The sequence below is a fragment of the Gobio gobio genome, assembly GCF_949357685.1.
Source record: "Gobio gobio genome assembly, chromosome: 11".
In the NCBI taxonomy this organism is placed as follows: Eukaryota; Metazoa; Chordata; class Actinopteri; order Cypriniformes; family Gobionidae; genus Gobio; species Gobio gobio.
The window spans coordinates 4,542,728-4,565,518 of NC_137104.1; the positions used below are offsets into that span (position 1 = coordinate 4,542,728).

Sequence of the window (22,791 nt, forward strand, 5' to 3'; positions counted from 1 at the left end):
CGTGTTTTTCTCTCGTCTTTAGCCCGTAGGGCTGTGCCTGACAAATTATGGTGTCTAATGGATATTTAAACACCCTTCATATGCAGAGCAAGGAGCCTTGAACTGTACGGGCCGCAGAAAGGTGTAAATTCACTCTGTAATGAGCAGTCGGGATGCTTTTGCTTGTTTTTCCTGCAAGGCAATTGCTTTATTTATTACCAGACTTTTAAAAAGTGAGTTAGAGTCCTCCGCCGCCTTTCTTTAGTGTTTTTTTCCATGGGCGTTTTCAATTTCGTCCATTTATGAAAGCCGCCGGTGACCTGAGGTGACTTCCATCCCTTCACTCTATTTTTACCTGGTGTTTGACTGCCTCAAACAGAGCCCAAGTCTTTCAGGTGGTTGGATTGAGTCTTATCTGATGCAGGAGTGCAGGTTTGCTTTGGAGAGACTGAAACACCTAAAGAGCGCAGGACAAACATTCACAGGCCGTCTCTGCACAGATAAGCTTTGTCTGTGACCTTCCGTTTTCACAGTTAGAAACGGATCATAATACGAAGCAGCTCTGCATTTTAATTACAATCTGTGTTCGTGCATTTTTTTTGTACGTTTTTGTAAAGTATGTTGTTTGATTTGACAATGCATGCTATGACAACACAACATCTAAATACCTCCAGATCGAAGCTAAAGCTTAATATTAGGGCTGTCAAAAGATTAGTCGCGATTAATTGCATCCAAAATAAATATGTGTGTGTGCTCTGTTAATTATTATTTATATATAAATACACACACAAGCATGTATATATTTAAGAAATTTTTTTTTTTATATATAAAACATTTATATTTATATATATTATAGATTATATAAATGTATATTTCCATTACATCATTCGATCACATACACATTTGATCACAGGAATAAATATATATTCACTTTTAATTCACTCTTAATTTTTACTGTATTTTTGCTCAAATAAATGCAGACTTGGTGAGCATTAGAGACTAACAAATTTGACTAATTCCAAACTTTTGAATGGTAGTATAGATACCTCAAATACTGGATTATTATAATTCAAAAACATGAAAATATACCATTGCATTAAAAAAAAAAAAAGTGTTATGGCACTAAAATATTCAGGTAGTGTTGGGTAAATTATGATAATTTGATTAGTGGTTTTTACTATATATTATTTCTAGATAAAGATAACTTTATGCACAAGTCCCAACGGTCTTGCATTCATATAGTGGCATTACATAAGTTGCACTAATGTTATGGTAATGTGCATATCATCGCCTCGGGTATTGTTTTTGTGTGAATGCTTTGACACAGCTATGATTTGATTTCACAGGCATGATTCTGTGGAAATTTGTAAACGTGAACAGACAACTAAAATGTTTGTAGTGAGCACATTTGTCGAGTTGTTTTCAATGGCTTCAGACACACTAACTCCATTCAAACTGAGTTTTCTGCACTAATCGTGAGCGTTTGTCTCAGTTTCAGCTTCTCAATCATCTCCCTGTCTGTGCTCAGTCACTGTGTTTGGGTCTCCAGTGAGCCAAGCCCACTTTTTTTTTAACCCTTTGACGATATTCAGTTTGTATTTTTAAGAGGACCTATGATTTTTATCTATGTTCATCTTTCTTCAGTGTGTAATGTTGCTGTTTGAAGGGAGCTCTTCTCTCCCTGAAACGCCTCTATTGTAGTCTTGAGTTTTCCTCATGGGAATGAAGACATCACAATATTCCTCATTATAATAATTAATGCGCAAATAAAGGGGCGGGGCCTGGTTGAGTTAGTTAGTCGTGTGTTGAAACTGGCGGTTATGGTAAGGGGCGGGACAGTTGCCAAACACCAATCACAACACACCGCTCCAGCCGACCAATCAGAGCACAGTGTGCTTTTCAGAAGGAGGGGCTTCATAGAGACGGGAACTAAACAGAGCGTTACTGACAGACTGGGAAGAGAGGAGCCGCAACAATGGAGAATATGTGAATATGTGTGGAGCAGTTATATGATGGATGGATGGATGCACTTTTATGATGGATAGATGCACTTTTATGATGGATAGATGCACTTTTATGATGGATAGATGCACTTTTATGATGGATGGATGCACTTTTATGATGATAGATGCACTTTTATGATGGATAGACGCACTTTTATGATGAAAAGATGCACTTTTATGATGATAGATGCACTTTTATGATTGATAGACGCACTTTTATGATGGATAGATGCATTTTTATGATGAATAGATGCACTTTTATGATGGATAGATGCATTTTTATGATGATAGATGCACTTTTATGATTGATAGACGCACTTTTATGATGGATAGACGCACTTTTATGATGGATAGACGCACTTTTATGATGAAAAGATGCACTTTTATGATGGCTAGATGCATTTTTATGATGGATAGATGCACTTTTATGATGTATAGATGCATTTTTATGATGGATAGATGCATTTTTATGATGATAGATGCACTTTTATGATTGATAGACGCACTTTTATGATGGATAGACGCACTTTTATGATGGATAGACGCACTTTTATGATGAAAAGATGCACTTTTATGATGATAGATGCACTTTTATGATGAAAAGATGCACTTTTATGATGATAGATGCATTTTTATGATGGATAGATGCACTTTTATGATGTATAGATGCATTTTTATGATGAATAGATGCACTTTTATGATGGATAGATGCACTTTTATGATGGATAGAAGCACTTTTATGATGGGTGGATGCACTTATGACAATAGTTGCACTTTTATGATGGATAGATGCATTTTTATGTTGGATAGATGCACTTTTATGATGGATAGATGCACTTTTATGATGGATAGATGCTCTTTTATGATGGGTGGATGCACTTTTATGATGGGTGGATGCACTTATGACAATAGTTGCACTTTTATGATGGATAGATGCACTTTTACGATGAATCGATGCATTTTTATGATGAATAGATGCACTTTTATGATGGATGGACGCACTTTTATGATTGATAGATGCACTTTTATGATGGGTGGATGCACTTTTATGATGGGTGGATGCACTTATGACAATAGTTGCACTTTTATGATGGATAGATGCACTTTTATGATGAATAGATGCACTTTTATGATGATAGATGCACTTTTACGATGAATCGATGCATTTTTATGATGAATAGATGCACTTTTATGATGGATGGACGCACTTTTATGATGGATAGATGCACTTGTATGATGGATAGATGCACTTTTATGATGGATGGATGCACTTTTATGATGGATAGATGCACTTTTATGATGGATAGATGCACTTTTATGATGGATAGATGCACTTTTATGATGGATAGATGCACTTTTATGATGGATGGATGCACTTTTATGATGGATAGATGCACTTTTATGATGGATAGATGCACTTTTATGATGAATAGATGCACTTTTATGATGATAGATGCACTTTTACGATGAATCGATGCATTTTTATGATGAATAGATGCACTTTTATGATGGATGGACGCACTTTTATGATGGATGGATGCACTTTTATGATGGATAGATGCACTTTTATGATGGATAGATGCACTTTTATGATGGATAGATGCACTTTTATGGACTTCAAAAACGACAAACATTCACTGCCATTATAAAGCTTGGAAGAGCCAGGACATTTTTAATATAACTCTGATTTTATTCGTCTGAAAGAAGAATGTCATACACACCTATAGGACGACTTGAGGGTGAGTAAATCATGGGCTAATTTTAATTTTTGGGTGAACTATCCCTTTAACACTTACTGTATATTCAAATGCTCATTGCTGTGCTGAACTTTCGTTGTGCTATATTTTGCTATAATGAGATGCGTCTCTTCATCATGTTCCAGGTTGACGGTGAATCAGTCAGTGAGATAATTCCAGCTGTTCCCTCAACCCCTGTCCCACATGAATGCTTCAGGAGACATTGGCATGCTATGCGTTTCGTCTTCTCCGTTGGCCTTTCCTCCCCTGTTTTACTGGAAGAATGCATCTATAGTAATATTTACAGTGTGCTACTAACATACCAACAAAATACTAATCTCCTCGAATCAAATGTCTCAGTTTAATAGGACATTATTTCTCAGGACTTGTATTTGGTACGCCTGATTCAAGTCACAGAGCATCTGCTAATGGGTTAATCTCCGGTTTGTTTGAGAAGCGAGACATCAAAAATGTGCCGTCTCGGGGTCCCACAGTCAGTCTGTGATTGAACACACAGCGCTTTAGTATGAAAGTAACTCCGCAGACAGGCTTTGATGCTCTATAAAGTCATGTGTAATGATCTAGAACAAATTCAACTGAGCTCTACAGCGTGTCCTAACCAGCCGGGACATGATGCGTTACTAGCGTCAAGTGATTTGTCAGTCCACACTGAAAGTGAAAACGCTGTGACACAGCACAATTACAGCCAGTCGGAACATATATTGGCTGATTAGAAGAAAAACTTGCAAGGTTTTCATGCGTGTGTGTGTGTGTGTATAAAAATGGCATCTTATGAAGTATTTGTGTAATTGCGTTATATGTGATTGCAGTGTCACATATAGATTCACTTTTATGATGATAGAGGCATTTTTATGATGGATAGATGCATTTTTATGATGGATAGAGGCATTTTTATGATGATAGAGGCATTTTTATGATGGATAGATGCATTTTTATGATGGATAGATTCACTTTTATGATGATAGATGCATTTTTATGATGGGTAGAGGCATTTTTATGATGGATAGATTCACTTTTATGATGGATAGATGCATTTTTATGATGGATAGATGCATTTTTATGATGATAGATGCACTTTTATAATGGATAGATGCATTTTTATGATGGGTAGAGGCATTTTATGATGGATAGATTCACTTTTATGATGGATAGATGCATTTTTATGATGGATAGATGCATTTTTATGATGGATAGATTCACTTTTATGATGGATAGATGCATTTTTATGATGGATAGATGCATTTTTATGATGATAGATGCACTTTTATGATGGATAGATGCATTTTTATGATGGATAGATGCATTTTTATGATGATAGATGCACTTTTATGATGGATAGATGCACTTTTATGATGGATAGATTCACTTTTATGATGGATAGATGCATTTTTATGATGGATGGATGCATTTTTATGATGGATAGATGCACTTTTATGATGGATAGATTCACTTTTATGATGGATAGATGCATTTTTATGATGGATGGATGCATTTTTATGATGATAGATCGCCTTTTATGATGGATAGATTCACCTTTATGATGGATAGATGCATTTTTATGATGGATGGATGCATTTTTATGATGGATAGATGCACTTTTATGATGGATAGATTCACTTTTATGATTGATAGATGCACTTTTATGATGGATAGATGCACTTTTATGATGGATAGATGCACTTTTATGATGGATAGATTCACTTTTATGATTGATAGATGCACTTTTATGATGGATAGATGCACTTTTATGATGATAGATGCAATTTTATGATGGATGGATGCACTTTTATGATGATAGATGCACTTTTATGATGGATAGATTCACTTTTATGATGGATAGATGCACTTTTATGATGGATAGATTCACTTTTATGATTGATAGATGCACTTTTATGATGGATAGATGCACTTTTATGATGATAGATGCAATTTTATGATGGATGGATGCACTTTTATGATGGATCGATGCACTTTTATGATGGATCAATGCACTTTTATGATGGATGGATGCACTTTTATTATGGATAGATGCACTTTTATGATGGATCAATGCACTTTTATGATGGATGGATGCACTTTTATGATGGATAGATGCACTTTTATTATGGATAGATGCACTTTCATGATGGATGGATGCACTTTTATGATGGATGGATGCACTTTTATGATGGATGGATGCACTTTTATGATGGATGGATGCATCCATCATAAAAGTGGACAGCGTGGACTCCATCCACACGTAACTTCACTTTTAATATGATGATTTATAAAAATATTTCCCTAGATATTTGATTGAATAGAAAGCTAAAACAGCATTTATTTGAAAAAATACAATATAAACAGTGTTTAGTTTCAATTTTGCATCACTAGATCCCAATGCATCCTTGCTAAATTAATCTAACTGACCCCAAACGTAACTTATAGCGAATGTTTTTAACTCGTTGAAAAATATTTATATAAAAATAATAATTGGATGCAGCCATAACACCCTCCTACCCGTGTATATACCCATCTGAGAAAGGAAAAATGTTCAGGTTTCTAGCATGTGAGAGTCTTGCAGAATAAGAGAACAGACTTTTTTCACCAGAAGGTGGCAGTATGGGACCTATCACAAAAAAACCCTGTGTGTGTGTGTGTGTGTGAGAGCTCAGTGACTCCAACTGGGTGGGGGATCTATCTGATAAATGCATAAATAAAACTGTGTATGACTTAAAGATTGCAGCTCTGTGCTGTCGGAGGTAATCCGCAGCCCATATTTCCTGGCAGAAAAATTGAGTATTCATTGTGGAAATGATCTTGTAGATTAACTCTGTTTCAGGCAGAGGTGCACTGAGAATGGATTATCCATTTAGGCTGTTTGTAAGTTTGTATTTTGTACATGAACGGAGCATTACGACTTCACCTCCGTGGCAGGAGTGATATATTTTTAAGTTGATTTCAGGTTTGTGACAGAGGAAGGGAGGAGAGGTGTGTGCCACAGTTAACAGCGCGCGGACGAAGAAAAATGAAGGCTTTCAGGGATGTCGTCAGTCAAGCGACGTGCCCGGCATCCTAATGTGCTTGGGGTGTGATTTTTATTTTCCCTCCTCATTTTCGTGAATTTGATGTTATATAACGGCAAACCCCGCTGAAAGCAATCTTAAACCAGTATAAGCTGGTTTTCTCCTGTCTGATTCCTAGTCTAAAGAGGTTTTGGGGGATCTTCAGCTTCTTTTATGCATGCCAAGAAGAGAAAATGATGGACTACTGATATCATGAAGCCTCTCTTGTACCATTTATTATTTAAATGCTGTGATGTATTAATCAGGTTGGTCTAAGCCTGTCTGGCACACAGACATTAGTAGTTAAACACGGGAAAAGACATGCCAGAACAGTCTTCAGTCTTTAAATCTTAACCTGCATCATCCACCACCTGCCCGATCACATCGCCAAGCGCAGGAATATTTTATTTGTCCGCATTTTGAAGAATGAACCACAATTAGGCGTATTTGCTTGATATCCAAAATTGTTAATCCTGTTTTTTTGGCAAGCTGGATTCGTCTCTTGTGGCTGCTTGGCAAGTATAGAGAACTACATATTTTTAAAATCAACCACTTGATTAATTGGTCTTAAGCGAGACCTGTGTAATTAGACCGCTTTCGGGTTCACCTGACCCAGTTGCGTTTTTTAGGGGTGGTTTATATTCCTATATATTAGCACATGGTTCGCAAGCACAGTTGTACACACACAAAAACGTCATTTTATCGAATAACGCCCAAAAAAATGCTTAATTGCAGTAAAAATTATGTTTGGGAGTGACATTCCTTAAAGTTACACACAGATTTTCAGACTTTTGAACATATTTACCTCAAAATAATGGGACCAGGGTTTGAAATTAAAACCCGTCAACCCACCAAATGTGGTTAAAAAATCAACTGAGGCGGGTAATGCTGTCAAATCACTAGCCAATTTGGGTGGATTACTTATTATGTTTACTCACTTTGCTGGGGAAGTTTGTGTAAGCCAAATCTGGGCAGATTTAGCCCACTTTTGAGTCATTATGATATTTTAAATGCAACATATTGCACAGAATCTGTGCATTGAACTTGAACATATACGATAAATAATGTTACGCTTGTTCATTTGCATTAAAGCAATGGCAAAGATTAAAAGATTCTTTGTACTGTATTGGTCTGGACACCAACAATTTTTTTTTTTTGCCAAATAAGCATTATCTACAGAACCAGTAAAATACGCTATACCTTTCACAGATCTGAGACCAACATTAAATGCATACACCAAAAGTAAATGGGATCAGTGCTTAAAGGGATAGTTCACCCAAAAATTTAAATTATCCCATGATTTACTCTCCCTCAAGTCATCCGAGGTGTGTATGACATTCTTCTTTCAGACGAATAAAATCTGAGTTATATTAAAAATGTTCTGGCTAATCCAAGCATTATAATAGTTGCTCTATTTTTGAAGTCCATAAAAAATGCATCTGTCCGTCATATAACTGCTCCACGCGGCTCCGGGGTGTTAATAAAGGCCTTCTGAAGCGAATCGATGCGTTTGTGTAAGAAAACTATCCATATTTAAAAATGTATTTCATTTTTTTCTATGGCTCTGCATCAGCCGTCCCCGCGCCATAACTTCCGGCGAATAAGGTCAAAATACCGGCACGATCATAGATATAAACATAAATTCCTCATTAGTGCCTGCGCGGATCGGTCGAATGAGGCATCTACGTATATATATCTATGATCACGGCAGTATTTTGACCTTATTCGCCGGAAGTTATGGCGCTGGGAATACTAGATGACATTCGTCTGATAAGAGGTAAAAAATAACATAAATACTGTTGGGTTTCTCGCAGAAAGCGATGGTTTAGTGTCTTAAGACATCATTGTGTCGCCACGAGCCGCAGGGTTTAATAAGGATTCGTATGTGTGTGTGTTTTTACTCTCATTGCTCTCATACTCTAAAATATCCCCATTGACATCATTATACGACTATCACACTGCAACAGTTGAGTTAAACATCTTAATTTGTGTTCGACTGAAGAAACAAACACACCTACATCTTGGATGCCAAGCATGGGGGTAAGCAGATGAACATAAACATTTCGTTTTTGGGTGAACTTTCCCTTTAAAGTCATTTACACACGATGCCGGATTGGACATTCAAAACTCACACATACATTTTTACTATCAGGAGAAAATTCAGCAAAGTGTTCATCTTGTCACACTCCAATGTCCATTAAAGACATTTTGCTGGACTGTAATATTTCTACCCCTTACGAAACATGTTTTATTTTGTTGATACTTTTTAAAACTTTAAGTCCAAATAGTCTTAAGGGTTTTAGAAAATATTCTTATTTAGTTTTATTTTTGAATAATTAAACCTGGCTCTTGAATAGAAGATGGAATGCCGTTAAAAAAGGGAAAACAATTTGGTGAAAAGGATGAAAGATGAAGTGAGGAGATGGCTGAATGACAGGATTTTGTTTGAATAAGAATGAAATGAGTGAAATCCAAACTTTATAATATATATATAAATAAGCTGTGATGTAGTTTATCTGGTTTATTTCTCTTTTTTGTTCTTTTTGGCTACAATGTAAACCTGAATAAAATGGCAAAACTCCCCCAAAAATTGAGGCAATCAGTTACATCAAATTTTTTAAGTTAAGACATTTAAAGTTTAAGTACACAGAACTTGCAGATTTTTATTTTACACTACTAAACCTCCCACTTAACATTAATCTTGCACAAAAAAAACATTATATAACAATGTAAACCTGAATAAAATGGCAAAACTCCCCCAAAAATTGAGGCAATCAGTTACATCACATTTTTTAAGTTAAGACATTTAAAGTTTAAGTAAACAGAACTTGTAGATTTTTATTTTACACTACTAAACCTCCCACTTAACATTAATCTTGCACAAAAAAACATGATATAACATTTAGTACTTTAGAGTGTCATGGCAAAGCATGCTGGGAAATAGAAATCCCAACCCAGGTTTGGTTAAATTTAAGTTAGTCTAAATTAAAAGAAACAAGTTCATAAAACTCAAATGACTGAAAATGTGTCAGTTTTGAGAACTCGAAAGAAAAAGAAAGTTCTAAATACTCATAAAAGTTCATTTGATTGAACTAATGTGTTTCATTCGAGTTGGCTCAACTCAAACCAATTCATTATTTTGAGTGTTAGGGTTTACAGTAGAAGTTCTGAATGGCCGGTAACTTAAACATTTTGTAGCCAAATTGTCCGGTGAGTGAAAAAGTTAAAGGAATAGTTCACCCAAAAATGAAAATTAGCCCATTATTTACTCACCCCCAAGTCATCCGAGGTGTATCTGACATTCTTCTTTCAGACGAATAATATCGGAGTTATATTACACAAGTCCAGGCTAATCCAAGCATTAGAATTGGATTCATAGTTGCTCTGATTTTGTCCATAAAAAGTGCATCTGTCCATCATATAACTGCTCCACGCGGCTCTGGGGTGTTAATAAAGGCCTTCTGAAGCGAATCGACCTGTTTGTGTAAGAAAAATATTCATATTTAAAACTTAATCACGTAAACTTTCGACCGACCGCCTTCCGTGGAAAAGTGTGAAACTCAAGATGCATTCGTGACGTCATGACCTGGTCGCGTTAGTCTTTCGATCGGCTGAGGAACTTTCAACACTTTTTCCATAAATTGAACACGGAAGGCGGTCGGCCGAAAGTTTACTTGATAAAGTTTTAAATATAGATATTTTTCTTACACAAACGCATCGATTCGCTTCAGAAGGCCTTTATTAACACCCCAGAGCTGTGTGGAGCAGTTATATGATGGATAGATGCACTTTTTATGGACTTCAAAAACAGAGCAACTATGAATCCAATTCTAAAGCTTGGATTAGCCTGGACTTGTGTAATATAACTCAGATTTTATTTGCGTGAAAGAAGAATGTCATACACACCTCGGATGACTTGGGGGTGAGTAAATTATGGGCTAATTTTCATTTTTGGGTGAACTATCCCTTTAAGTTACAAACCCTGGATGGGACCTAACTAATCTCTAATTTCTTGCATTGACAGATCATTTTTCCTCCATCTAATTTTTTTCTCTCCCTTCACCATGTCCCTTTAGGGGATTTTACTGTATTTTTGTTTTTAAAAATTAGTGTGCGCTAAATAAATGCTTAACATTCTGGCTTCATTGATTTACATTTACATTTATGCATTTGGCAGACGCTTTTATCCAAAGCGACTTGCATTGCATTCAAGGTACAAATTTTACATTTTGTCAATTCTTGCTTTCCCTGGGAATCGAACCCATGACCTTGGCGTTGCTAGCGCCATGCTCTACTGTTTGAGCTACAGGAAAAGCGGTTTTAGAGATTGATGGAATGGTCCATGTTTTATTTCGTCTTCAACCAGCCCTTCTTCTCTAAAACCGCTTCATAACTAGCTGAACTAGAGAAAACATCTCTTACATATTGGTCTTCTAGTGCACACACACCCTACGTCGGATCCGTTTCTGTTGAGTTGACATCCCAAATGCCCACACCGCCCCAAGACCCCGTTGCACGCGCTCACTTGTCTCGAAGCGGGCGAGGTTAAGTGTCGCTTGCGGGGACGGTAAGCAGTGTTGTAAATGGTAAATGGACTGCATTTATATAGCGCTTTTTTAACAGACCAATGGCCATCCAAAGCGCTTTTACACATTGCCTCACATTCACCCATTCACACACCGACGGCGGTTGTGAAGTTTACAGCACGGCCTAATGAGTTTTTGCTCATCAGAGCGAGATCATGCGGCCCAGTCGAGGGCGGAGCGCGGCCCGCGGCGAGGATTAGAGCCGCGGTTAATCTCCGGTTCGATCAGATCAGGCGAGTGGCGCTTCAATGCCCCCCTGGGCACCCGCGCTTGCTCTCGCCCAGAAGTATTCACTGTCAAATGCTTTGCCTCCACCATAGCAAACCCTTATTTTTAATTTCCCCCCTCCAGCAACTTCCCTCCGTTTTTTCCTCCCGCACCGTTTTCTCCGTCTATCCTGAAGCGATGGATAATGAGTGCCCGGAATGCCTCACAAGCCGGGCTGCATCTCACCCCGAGGCGAACCTAATTCAGGTCAGGGTTAGTGTAAAGCATGAGTCTGTTTGTGGCAGATGTTTGGGTATGTTTGTCCGCTAATGGCATCCATTTCCATCTTTCCATTTACAAATTTCACCCCAAGACATCACATTTCGATATTGCCATTAGCATATTTCAGCCTGTGTTATTGTGCATCACTCATTGAGTGTTTACTTCCTGTGATTTGTTTTCATTAGGCGGTCAGCATCACAGAAACGTCTCCTCGTGGGCTCGGGATATCAGATTCGCTTTGGACGACATCAGGGCCGTTTCTAGCCATTTTGACGCCCTAGGCGAAATCCTTAATCCCAGCCAAATCTTAAAAAGCAACATGGTATTACTGGTATTAATTTTAATCCTTATTAACAAATACATACACGCATACCATTTTGGAACTGTAATCCTTATTAACAAATATATACAAATACAAAATGGAAACTACGCATAAAAGCTTGACCAGTCACATGAAAGTAAAAAGAATAAAGGCCTTCAAATAATCTTTGTTTCTCATTGACGCTTGAACTTCCGCAACGCTATTCCCTGTACGACACTATTAGAACTGAATGAATCGACTCAGCATTCAACACTATCCGTAAAGATGCATTCAATTCGACAAAGCAGTTTAATAAAGGATGTAATTCATATTGTGAATTGGCACATTTTATTATACTATTTTTAAATTGGCCGTAAAAGTTTTATATGGGACAGTTACACACTGATCCTTCAACAATGCATAGGCGCAAAAAACACACACCTTTTGGAGGTGCAAGTAAGAGAAGAAAGCTTCATAGTCAAAATATAATGATATCATGGCATGCTAAAGTGAGTGTGGTTAGCCTATATCTTATACACACCGAGCAATGTTATGTTATCTGCCCATTTCACAGCGTGATTTCTCGACTGCCACAAATACGGCCCTAACAAAACTCAGATTTGTGCACTTTTTATTGTACCTTTTTTTTAGTTGGCCTTTGAATTTAGCTTTATTGTGTGGTTAAAAAAAGCGTTACCTTGCCAAAGCTTTGACCGAGCTCTTTGATCTAATGGTGTTGAGCGCTCCAAATGCAAACTTTACATGCAACAACAGTAACTGACAGTACTCTGATACAATATAGGAATCGTCTGATTGACAGTACTTTATCCCAATAGTGTTAGGGGAACCAGTGGGGGTTTTAAGTTTTAAATATTAATATTTTTCTTACACAAACGCATCGATTCGCTTCAGAAGGCCTTTATTAACACCCCAGAGCCGCGTGGAGCAGTTATATGACAGACAGATGCACTTTTTATGGACTTCAAAAACAGAGCAACTATGAATCCAATTCTAATGCTTGGTTTAGCCTGGACTTGTGTAATATAATGCTGCGTTCACACCAAACGCGAATAGAGCGTCTGGCTCGAGTGATTTCAATGTTAAGTCAATGGAAAGGCGCGTTGACGCGCGTCTGGAGGTCCCGCAGCGCGTTTCACACGGCGCGAAGGACGCAAATCCGCCTCATTCGCGCGTCCAGTTTGCGCGAATGACGCAAATTGGACTTGAATTGAGCATCTTGCGCGATACGCGTGTTACACGAATGCTTTTGTGCCTTCATGCGTTTGAAGCGAATTCGCGTCTGACGCCCGAGTTGAAAAATTTTAATCACGAGCCTGCTCGCTGCGGTCACGTGGTAAAGTGACGTGATTAGAAATAGTTTAAAAATACAACTTTTGTGTCACAAAATGTAGTTTTAAGACTTTTTCAGGTGATAATGTAGTTGTTTAAAGCTCAAATCTGTGGTTTATTTATAAAGAGAGCACCTATTTAAAAAAAATGATCTTGTGTTTTGGGAGTTGTGAGCTCCAGTGGGTCAGCGGCGCTCAGCGCTCATTAACCCCGGCGAGGGCAGCCTTTCCTCGGCCAGTCCTTCTGCCGTCTGCCACTGGCTCTGATGTCCTGTGGTGGTGCATCTTGTGTAGATCTAACGGACGATCTTTGCTTTCATGAATCTATAATTTGTCTCCCTAATCGTTTTGACTGAGGGCAAAGAGAAGTTTCATAACTTTATATTTTAAAGATATTTAAATATATGTAGTGAAGATAATGTAGGAGTTGCCTGGACCACATTTGTGTGGCTATTAATGCTTAATATATATTTTTTATGAAAATGAAAAGAGGCAGAGTGGTGTTTTATGACATATTTCTCCTGGATTGCCTTGAACGTGCGTCAATTTCGCTTTAAACGCTCAACGCGCGTCCAATTTGCCGTGGATGCGCGAATGCATTCAAAATGTTCACGCGTGAAACTAGACACGGTAGATGCGATTTTGACGCTCAATTCGCGTTTGGTGTGAACGCAGCATAACTCCGATTTTATTTGCGTGAAAGAAGAATGTCATATACACCTAGGATGACTTGGGGGTGAGTAAATGATGGGCTAATTTTCTTTTTTGGGTGAACTATCCCTTTAAGTTACAAACCCTGGATGGGACCTAACTAATCTCTAATTTCTTGCATTGACAAATAATTTTTCCTCCATCTCATTTTTTTTCCTCTCCCTTCACCGGGTCACTTTAGGTGCTCTGTATTTTTTTTTATTGTATTTTTGATTTTAAAAATTAGTGTGCGCTAAATAAATGCTTAACATTCTTGTTTCGTTGATGGAATGGTCCATGTTTTCCTCATGTATCCTTTCATCTTCAACCAGCCCTTCTTCTCTACAACCGCTTCGTAACGAGCTGAACTAGAGAAAACATCATTTTTCAGGGTGGCCGTGACACCCTTTACACACACCCCTGATATGCATTAATTGGCGCCCCATTAGCTGATGGCGACCGCCTAGTTTGCCTATGCCTAAAAACGGCCCTGGGCGCCATGTTAGTTTGTTTCGCGCTCGTTCCCGTGCACAAGTGTTATTCACGTGGCGCACAAATTGATGTCTCACCTCTTGCATTTGCATGCTTTCGCTGAGAGTAAGGAGATGTCTGGGCCAAGGTGTTTGGCAGGCTTGGGATTTGAGCATTTCAATGTGTGCGCATGTCTGTGTCAGGAGATAAAGTTATCTGTGTCGGGCACACACTGGGCCGGCTCCATCCCTCACGCAGACTCCTGAGAGGAGAGCGACGCCGGAGCGCTGTGGGGTAAAGTGGAGGTGGTGCGGGATACTAAAAGGGTTTGTTTCGCGCAGCAGCAACAAAGTGGATGAAAACGCTAATGCCGCTAATGACTCGCTTCTCGCCCTCATCCTACTCCTCCGCATCCTCCGCTCCGTTCAGCTTGTAGGCACAGCAACCGAGACAAAGGTGGAGAATCGAGGACAAGGGGAGACTGTGCGAATCGGGGATAATAGGGAGTGACGCAGTGACGTCTGTTCATTGGTTTCAAGTTGAAAAGTCATTTTAAAAGATCGAATAAATTTAGCTTCTTCCTGCGACCTGCTCCATCATTTTGAGTCTTTTCGCCCTGTAAGAATGTAAAGAACCAGGCCAAATATTCTGGATGAGGAATTTTCATAAAGACTGTCTGAAAAGAAATGAAAGCTATTAAAGGGTTAGTTCACCCAAAAATGAAAATTCTGTCATTAATTACTTCCCCTCATGTCGTTCGACACCCGTAAGACCTCCGTTCATCTTCAGAACACAAATGAAGATATTTTAGTTGAAATCTGATGCCTCTGAAAGGCCTCCATTGGCTCAATGCACTTTACACTCTCAAGACCCTTAAAAGACACTAAAGACGTCGTTACAAAGTCCATCTCACTACAGTGGTTCTACAATAACTTTATGAATCGGCGAGAATAGTTTTTGTGCGCAAAAAAACCCTAAATAACGACTTACATAGTGATGACGATTTCAAAACACGGCATCATGAAGCTTCGAAGCGTTATGAATCAGTGAGTCGAACCAGCGGTTTGGAGCGTTATGAATCAGTGAGTCGATTCAGCGGTTTGGAGCGTTATGAATCAGTGAGTCGAATCAGCGGTTTGGAGCGTTATGAATCAGTGAGTCGAATCAGCGGTTTGGAGCGTTATGAATCAGTGAGTCGAATCAGCGGTTTGGAGCGTTATGAATCAGTGAGTCGATTCAGCGGTTTGGAGCGTTATGAATCAGTGAGTCGATTCAGCGGTTTGAAGCGTTATGAATCAGTGAGTCGATTCAGCGGTTTGAAGTGTTATGAATCAGTGAGTCGATTCAGCGGTTTGAAGTGTTATGAATCAGTGAGTCGAATCAGCGGTTTGGAGCGTTATGAATCAGTGAGTCGAATCAGCAGTTTGGAGCGTTATGAATCAGTGAGTCGAATCAGCGGTTTGGAGCGTTATGAATCAGTGAGTCGATTCAGCGGTTTGGAGCGTTATGAATCAGTGAGTCGATTCAGCGGTTTGAAGTGTTATGAATCAGTGAGTCGATTCAGCAGTTTGAATCGCCAAATTTCAGCAGTTTGGCGGTTTGACACGCGATCCGAATCATGATTCGGCTCACTGATTCATAATGCTTTGAAGCTTCATGATGCCTTGTTTTGAAATCGTCATCACTATGCAAGTCGTTATTTAGGGTTTTTTTGCGCACAAAAACTATTCTCGCCGATTCATAAAGTTATTGTAGAACCACTGTAGTGAGATGGACTTAACAACGTCGTCTTTAGTACCTTTTAAGAGTCTTGAGAGTGTAAAGTGCCATTGTGCCAATGGAGGCCTTTCAGAGCATCAGATTTACACTAAAATATCTTCATTTCTGTTCTGAAGATGAACGGAGGTCTGACGGGTGTCGAACGACATGAGGGTCAGTAATTAATGACAGAATTTTCATTTTTGGGTGAACTAACCCTTTAACCTCTGAATCCACTCATACAATCATCACTCTCATCTGAGACAACGTCCCACTGAGTGAATCAATTGAGAATGGCTGTATTTAACTTGTCCCAAGCTTCCCCCAAACTCCTGATCCCCTCAAAATCCAATAGATTTTGAGTATATTTCAATGTCAATTCTCACTATACAATATTATTTGTGTTTGGTATTGTTTGAAATGTCTGTGCGAATGGTACAAAAATCTCATAAGCACAGAAATATACAAGAAGTTAATAGGAGTTTTTAGATCTTTAGGGGAGAGCAGGGACGAAAGTACCATTTTAATTACATTTTCATTTTATATGTTAAAGTTCATCAAATGTTTCAAATGTAATATGACAGTACAAACTTGAATTGTTTAGAATATTTTTTATTTGCAATGCCAATCTATTTGATATGTTTTTCCTTCAACAGTATGAATAATATAAAAATTTAATTAAATTAAATTAGCATAATATGCATTACATATATATATATAATAGCGGGACAAAAGTGACAAGTGTTACTTTCGTCCCGACAGGAAGTCTTGACATTTAAACACGATTTACTTTTATACTGAAAAACTCTGAAAAGACAAACCTTCAGGGTGTGTAACAGCACTAAATAACCCGTAGATTGATCATTACTGTGACACATGAAACAAGAAACACAACTTGTAATTAGAAAAAAAAGTACCGCTTCATTAATTCACTTGCCGTACTTGAAAACTGCATTTCGGACCTAACCGCGGGAAACGATGGCAGAATCACACGATATTTGGCAGATCCGTCAAGGGTTGTTTGCTGAATGTGCTGTCATAGCTTGAAATGCAAATGTATTCAGGGCTCGGAGAAAATCGCGTTGTTACTTTCGCCCCGGTTCTCCCCTATTTTACTTATGATGGTGTGTGTGGCTGTTGGAGCCATTTGGTTTCCTTTCAATCAAGCCAAATGGGAATTCGACTCAATTTAAATTCTCTTTGTTTTCATGTATTTCCATTTGAAACGGTCTGGTCTGAGTTCTTTAAAGCGATGCAGCAATGAGTTCGGGGCTCAATACTATTAACAAGATTGGTCCGTAACACAGAAAACGCTCTGTTACGTAATAATCAAAAAGTCAGGAAATCTTTCACTCTTTAAGCCATTTCGGAATATTTGATGTTATGTATGAATTATCTTTGAATTGATTATGTAATTGGCATTATACATTTACCTGACTGTTAATAAAATTGTTACATTTTGATCCTTTCTGAATTACTCTGTAATTATTAACTATCTCCAGAACGGAGATGCAACAAAAGGTTAAAACGGAATGATTAAATGTATGATTAACTATTGGATATGACCAAACAACCCATTGGCATTCTATCCTAAATTCGACAATATGATAAATGGAGTCAGATAAAGAATATTATAATCAAATCCATTTTGCCCAGCTGAAACTACCGATTCTTGGAGCGAATTCATGCGGTCTTACAGCCCCTTATTCTGCGCTGAATGAAAGTCTCTGACTTTGTCAAGATGTTATATTTGAAATAGTGCCCTGAAAGAAATCCTTCTTTTATTCTGCAAGGATGCATTACACCAGGGGTTTTCAAACTTTATGATGCCAAGGACCCCAAAATATGATGAACCTTAATGAGGGACCCCCTTCCTAAAATCCATATATTTTTATGTATGAAAAACATTTAAACTGTTAAAGCTACACTGTGTAATTTTTTTAGTTTATCCTTGCTAAAACACTTAGTTCTTTCAAAAATATATGTGCTCATTAATGTATATTTACCTCTTTCAAGTAATAAAGTATTCTCGTAAGTTTATAATATGCCATTGAAAATACATACGGGTGAGGGGTTCGAATGCCGGTCGCCATGTTGCTCCTCCATCTTGAAAGTACATTAGTCAAAGAGGGACATACCCGTAAACTCAAGCTTCGCCTTTCGCGTTTTAACACTCGATGGCACCGTGTCGAATGTGGACGAGGTCGAACTGGAAGCCATGTTAATCTTAGACTAAATCGGCCACCGTAGGAGTTAAAACTAAATCGGAATTGAGAGGAACAGAAACTAATATTCACATATAGATGGTCATATACCTTTTCACCACTAGATGGGGGAAAATATCACACAGTGTAGCTTTAAATAGTAGGTTTGGCATTGTTTCCAAACTTAAATTGGCTATACTTAATGTTGGATGTAAACCTTAATTAAAAATTATTCAACTTTCACAATAAATGTATGTAAGCAGCTTATCTACTGCGTTAAGAACCCCAGCGAGCAAGATAAAGGGCACTATAGTGAGAAAAACAAACTAGAAAGATACAAAGCAAACATATACAATTCTGGAAAGTGTATACGTCAAGAAAGGAGAGAAACATTTAGAAATGAAACTTTTAGAAAATGTTTGGTAGACTTTAACCATTTTTGCTTTGTCTTTTTATTCTCTGAAATTTTCTGGGGACCCCTTAGAACCTTCTGGAGGACCCCAGTTTGAAAACCCCTGCATTACACTGATAACACTATAAAGACACTGTTTAAAATATGTTTGATGGAACTTTCTATTCGTGTAAGAAACCTAAAAAAAGTACAGTTTTCACACAAATATGAAGCGGCTGTTTTCAACATTGATAATAATGTTTCTTGAGCATCAAATCATTATATTAGAAGGATTTCTGAAGACGCTGAAAATCCAACTTTAAATAAATTACACTTTACTATATATTCACATGGTAAACAGGTATTTTAAAATGTAGTTTTTACTGTATTTGCTATATTTTTGATCAATTAAGTGCATTACGTTCTTTCAAAAAGCATTAAAAAATCGCATTAACTCTAAACTTTTGAGCGATAGTGTGCATGTTTCTGAGAAAATGGCTTCTAACAATGCCGAAATTTGTTTCAATCATCACTAACAGATTATAGTTTAAAATATTGTATATTTTTGTAGTACAGTTCATATATTTACGTTTTATCATTATATATAGCGATATATTGTAACTACTCTTATATAAAAATGTTTTCCCCCTACTAACTAACTAACAAGCTACTATGGAAAACTATTTAAAAGATAATTATCTCACAGTTGCAAATGGTTAGTCATGTTGGGACAGGAAGGGGCCGTCCCCAAACTGTTCCCACAAAGTTGGGAGCATGAAATTGTCCAAAATGTCTTGGTGAAGCATTGCGAGCAAATCACTCCACAGAAGTAGAGCAGTGCTGCGCCCTCTGAGAATATAGTCCCCAGTATGTATACGATTATAAGATGGCTGTGTCTCATGTAACCTTGTTATTTGGACACGCTGTAACTATTCACATCACAACATGTAAATAGGAAAATGTTGATGATATTTTGTCACCTATTGAGCAGTAGGCTAGCTGGAGCCATATACTTCCAGTCTTTGTGTCAATTCATTAGTGAACATAAGCAAAATTATAACTGCATTTTGTGAGCAGAAATTTTGCTTTCAAATGGCTTCTTGGAACTTTCAACTAAAGAGCACATTAGAAATGCAGCATCTAAATATTGAACAGCTATAGATCTGGTGATTGAGCATCTGGTGATGTTTAGCATATGTATGAGGACATTATCGTTATGAGATAACGTTGTAAATATAGTAATTGCAGTCGCATTGCACACAATGTTGGGCGGCTCCGACTGTTTTTTGAAACGGGCCTCAAATTTACAAAGACCGCCTCTGTGTCTGACGCACAACGATGGCCGTCAACCTTCGGTTTGGTGTGTCCGGCCCTTTAAGAATATTTGAGTTTTTTTGTAGGTCCTAAGCGGTCCCTGACTTTATTCAAGGCTTTAATAGCTTGTTCTGGGAACTTTTTAGTGATTCCTGGCACTAACAATATTGTCTGTTTTTCCTCTTTTTATTCAACGATAATAGTTCCAAAAAGTAGAACCATTGCTCATCTCCGAGCAACACAATTTCAGTTTCGTTACTGAACGAATCAGCGTTTTTGAATGAATCGTTCTATTAAATGACTCACTGATTCAATGACTCACTGATTCAATGACTCGCTAAGACAATGATTTGCGGAGCTGAGGGACTGAAGGATGAAGATCGAATGCCGTTTCGGTTTTCGGGCTTGATTGTAGCAATAATTCTGGTTAAAGTGATAGAATGCCTTTATAAATAGACTATTAAGAGCAAAATATGAGATAACGTTGTAAATATAGTAATTGCAGTCGCATTGCACACAATGTTGGGCGGCTCCGACTGTTTCTTTGAAACGGGCCTCAAATTTACAAAGCATTTTGTGAGCAGAAATTTTGCTTTCAAATGGCTTCTTGGAACTTTCAACTAAAGAGCACATTAGAAATGCAGCAACTAAATATTGAACAGCTATAGATCTGGTGATTGAGCATCTGGTGATGTTTAGCATATGTATGAGGACATTATCATATTGAACCTTAATAAGAGTATAAATGACAGCCTCATGTTCTTTGGTTGTTATATGATCATGTAGAGCAAATCATTGGATGGAATGACTTTCGTGTGACATTGATGGTTCAAGGGCTTTTTTCCAAAGGTATACCCATTTGCTTTTGAGAAATGGAGATGAAAGAAGATACAAGCTTTTTCCTTAATTTTAGAGTGCTCCTCACCAGAGGCTATGCTCAACCAAGGGCAAGGTTGCGTTGGCCTTTGGTATAAGTGGTTTTCATGAATTTGAGCTTTTTTGGGACTTTTTCCAAGTATTCGAGGTACTTTTCTATAATGTATGCCTGTTGGTGAGCTTTGACTTTGGACACCCCAAATATTTGGGCATCTTCGGAACTCGGATGCCATGTTACTTTAGAAATCAGACCCACTACATGGACAATTAAACTGACCATTTGTAGAAACATTAACAGGAGAATACAAAGTCCCGCCTCAGCTAAATGAGCCAATACATTTTCACCATCTCATGGGTTTTTAGTTAGAATATGCATTCACATTAGCTGGACAGAACTGAAAAATACTTCTATTTTTAGCCTGATTTGTGCTTAAGAAGCAATACCATTGTTGTCAGATCTTTTAAGTTTTAACTTAATTCATTCTGATTGTTTGTTATCGAAGCGGTCTTCAGGTAGATAGAAGTTGTATATTCATCACTCAAACGAGTTACGAGTATGAATTTTTGACCCAAACTTTGTAATAATGAATAAGAGTTTGATGACTGTAACTCAAGCTTAGGCCTTATGCTGTTCCGCCAGGGGTTCGCTTGTGGAAAATGGGGATTTGCAGGACTGTCAAGACATCGAAGAGTTGAAGCCGCCAGAGCAGATGCTTCCGCAGATGGAGTGTACAAACACTAGTCCATTTTTGGGTTGCTTTGTGGATCTGGGGCTCAATGTATTGTGGTCTGTATGTAGAGAATTAATGGGGACTTGGCGCAAAAAGGCCACCAAAATTAATAAAAACGCTTCCAAAAACCAAAATATGGTGCAAAAACAGTCTCAGTATAAGTTCTTGTGCAGTTTTCCCGAATATCAAATATTTGCAAATGTGATATTGCTTTTATACAACAATTCAATATTCGATTAGTTAATAGGCTTGCATTTTAGACTCAATATTGTCTATTTTTTCACTTTTTATTCAGCGATAATAGTTCCAAACAGTTGCGCCATTGCTCGTCTCCGAGCAACACAATTTCAGTTTCGTTCCTGAACGAATCAGCGTTTTTGAATGAATTGTTCTATTAAATGACTCACTGATTCAATTGATTCAATGATTCGTTAAGACAATGATTTGCGGAGCTGAGGGACTGAAGGACGAAGATTGAATGCCGTTTTTGTTTTCGGTCGTGATTGTAGCAATAGTTCTGGTTAAAGAGATAGAATGCCTTTATAAATATGAGATAACGTTGTAAATATAGTAATTGCAGTCGCATTGCACACAATGTTGGGCGGCTCCGACTGTTTCTTTGAAACGGGCCTCAAATTTACAAAGACCGCCTCTGTGTCTGACGCACAACGATGGCCGTCAACCTTCGGTTTGGTGTGTCCGGCCCTTTAAGAATATTTGAGTTTTTTAGTAGGTCCTAAGCGGTCCAAGACTTTATTCAAGGCTGTAATAGCTTGTTCTGGGAACTTTTTAGTGATTCCTGGCACTAACAATATTGTCTGTTTTTCCTCTTTTTATTCAACGATAATAGT

General features: G+C 37.9%; 1 protein-coding gene across 1 annotated transcript in view; it reads left to right on the forward strand.

The window, feature by feature from the left end:
- eif3hb (eukaryotic translation initiation factor 3, subunit H, b) overlaps window positions 1–22,791 on the forward strand; it is a 118,784-nt gene that overhangs the window by 33,799 nt on the left and 62,194 nt on the right. The gene's annotated exons all lie outside the window — the stretch shown is intronic.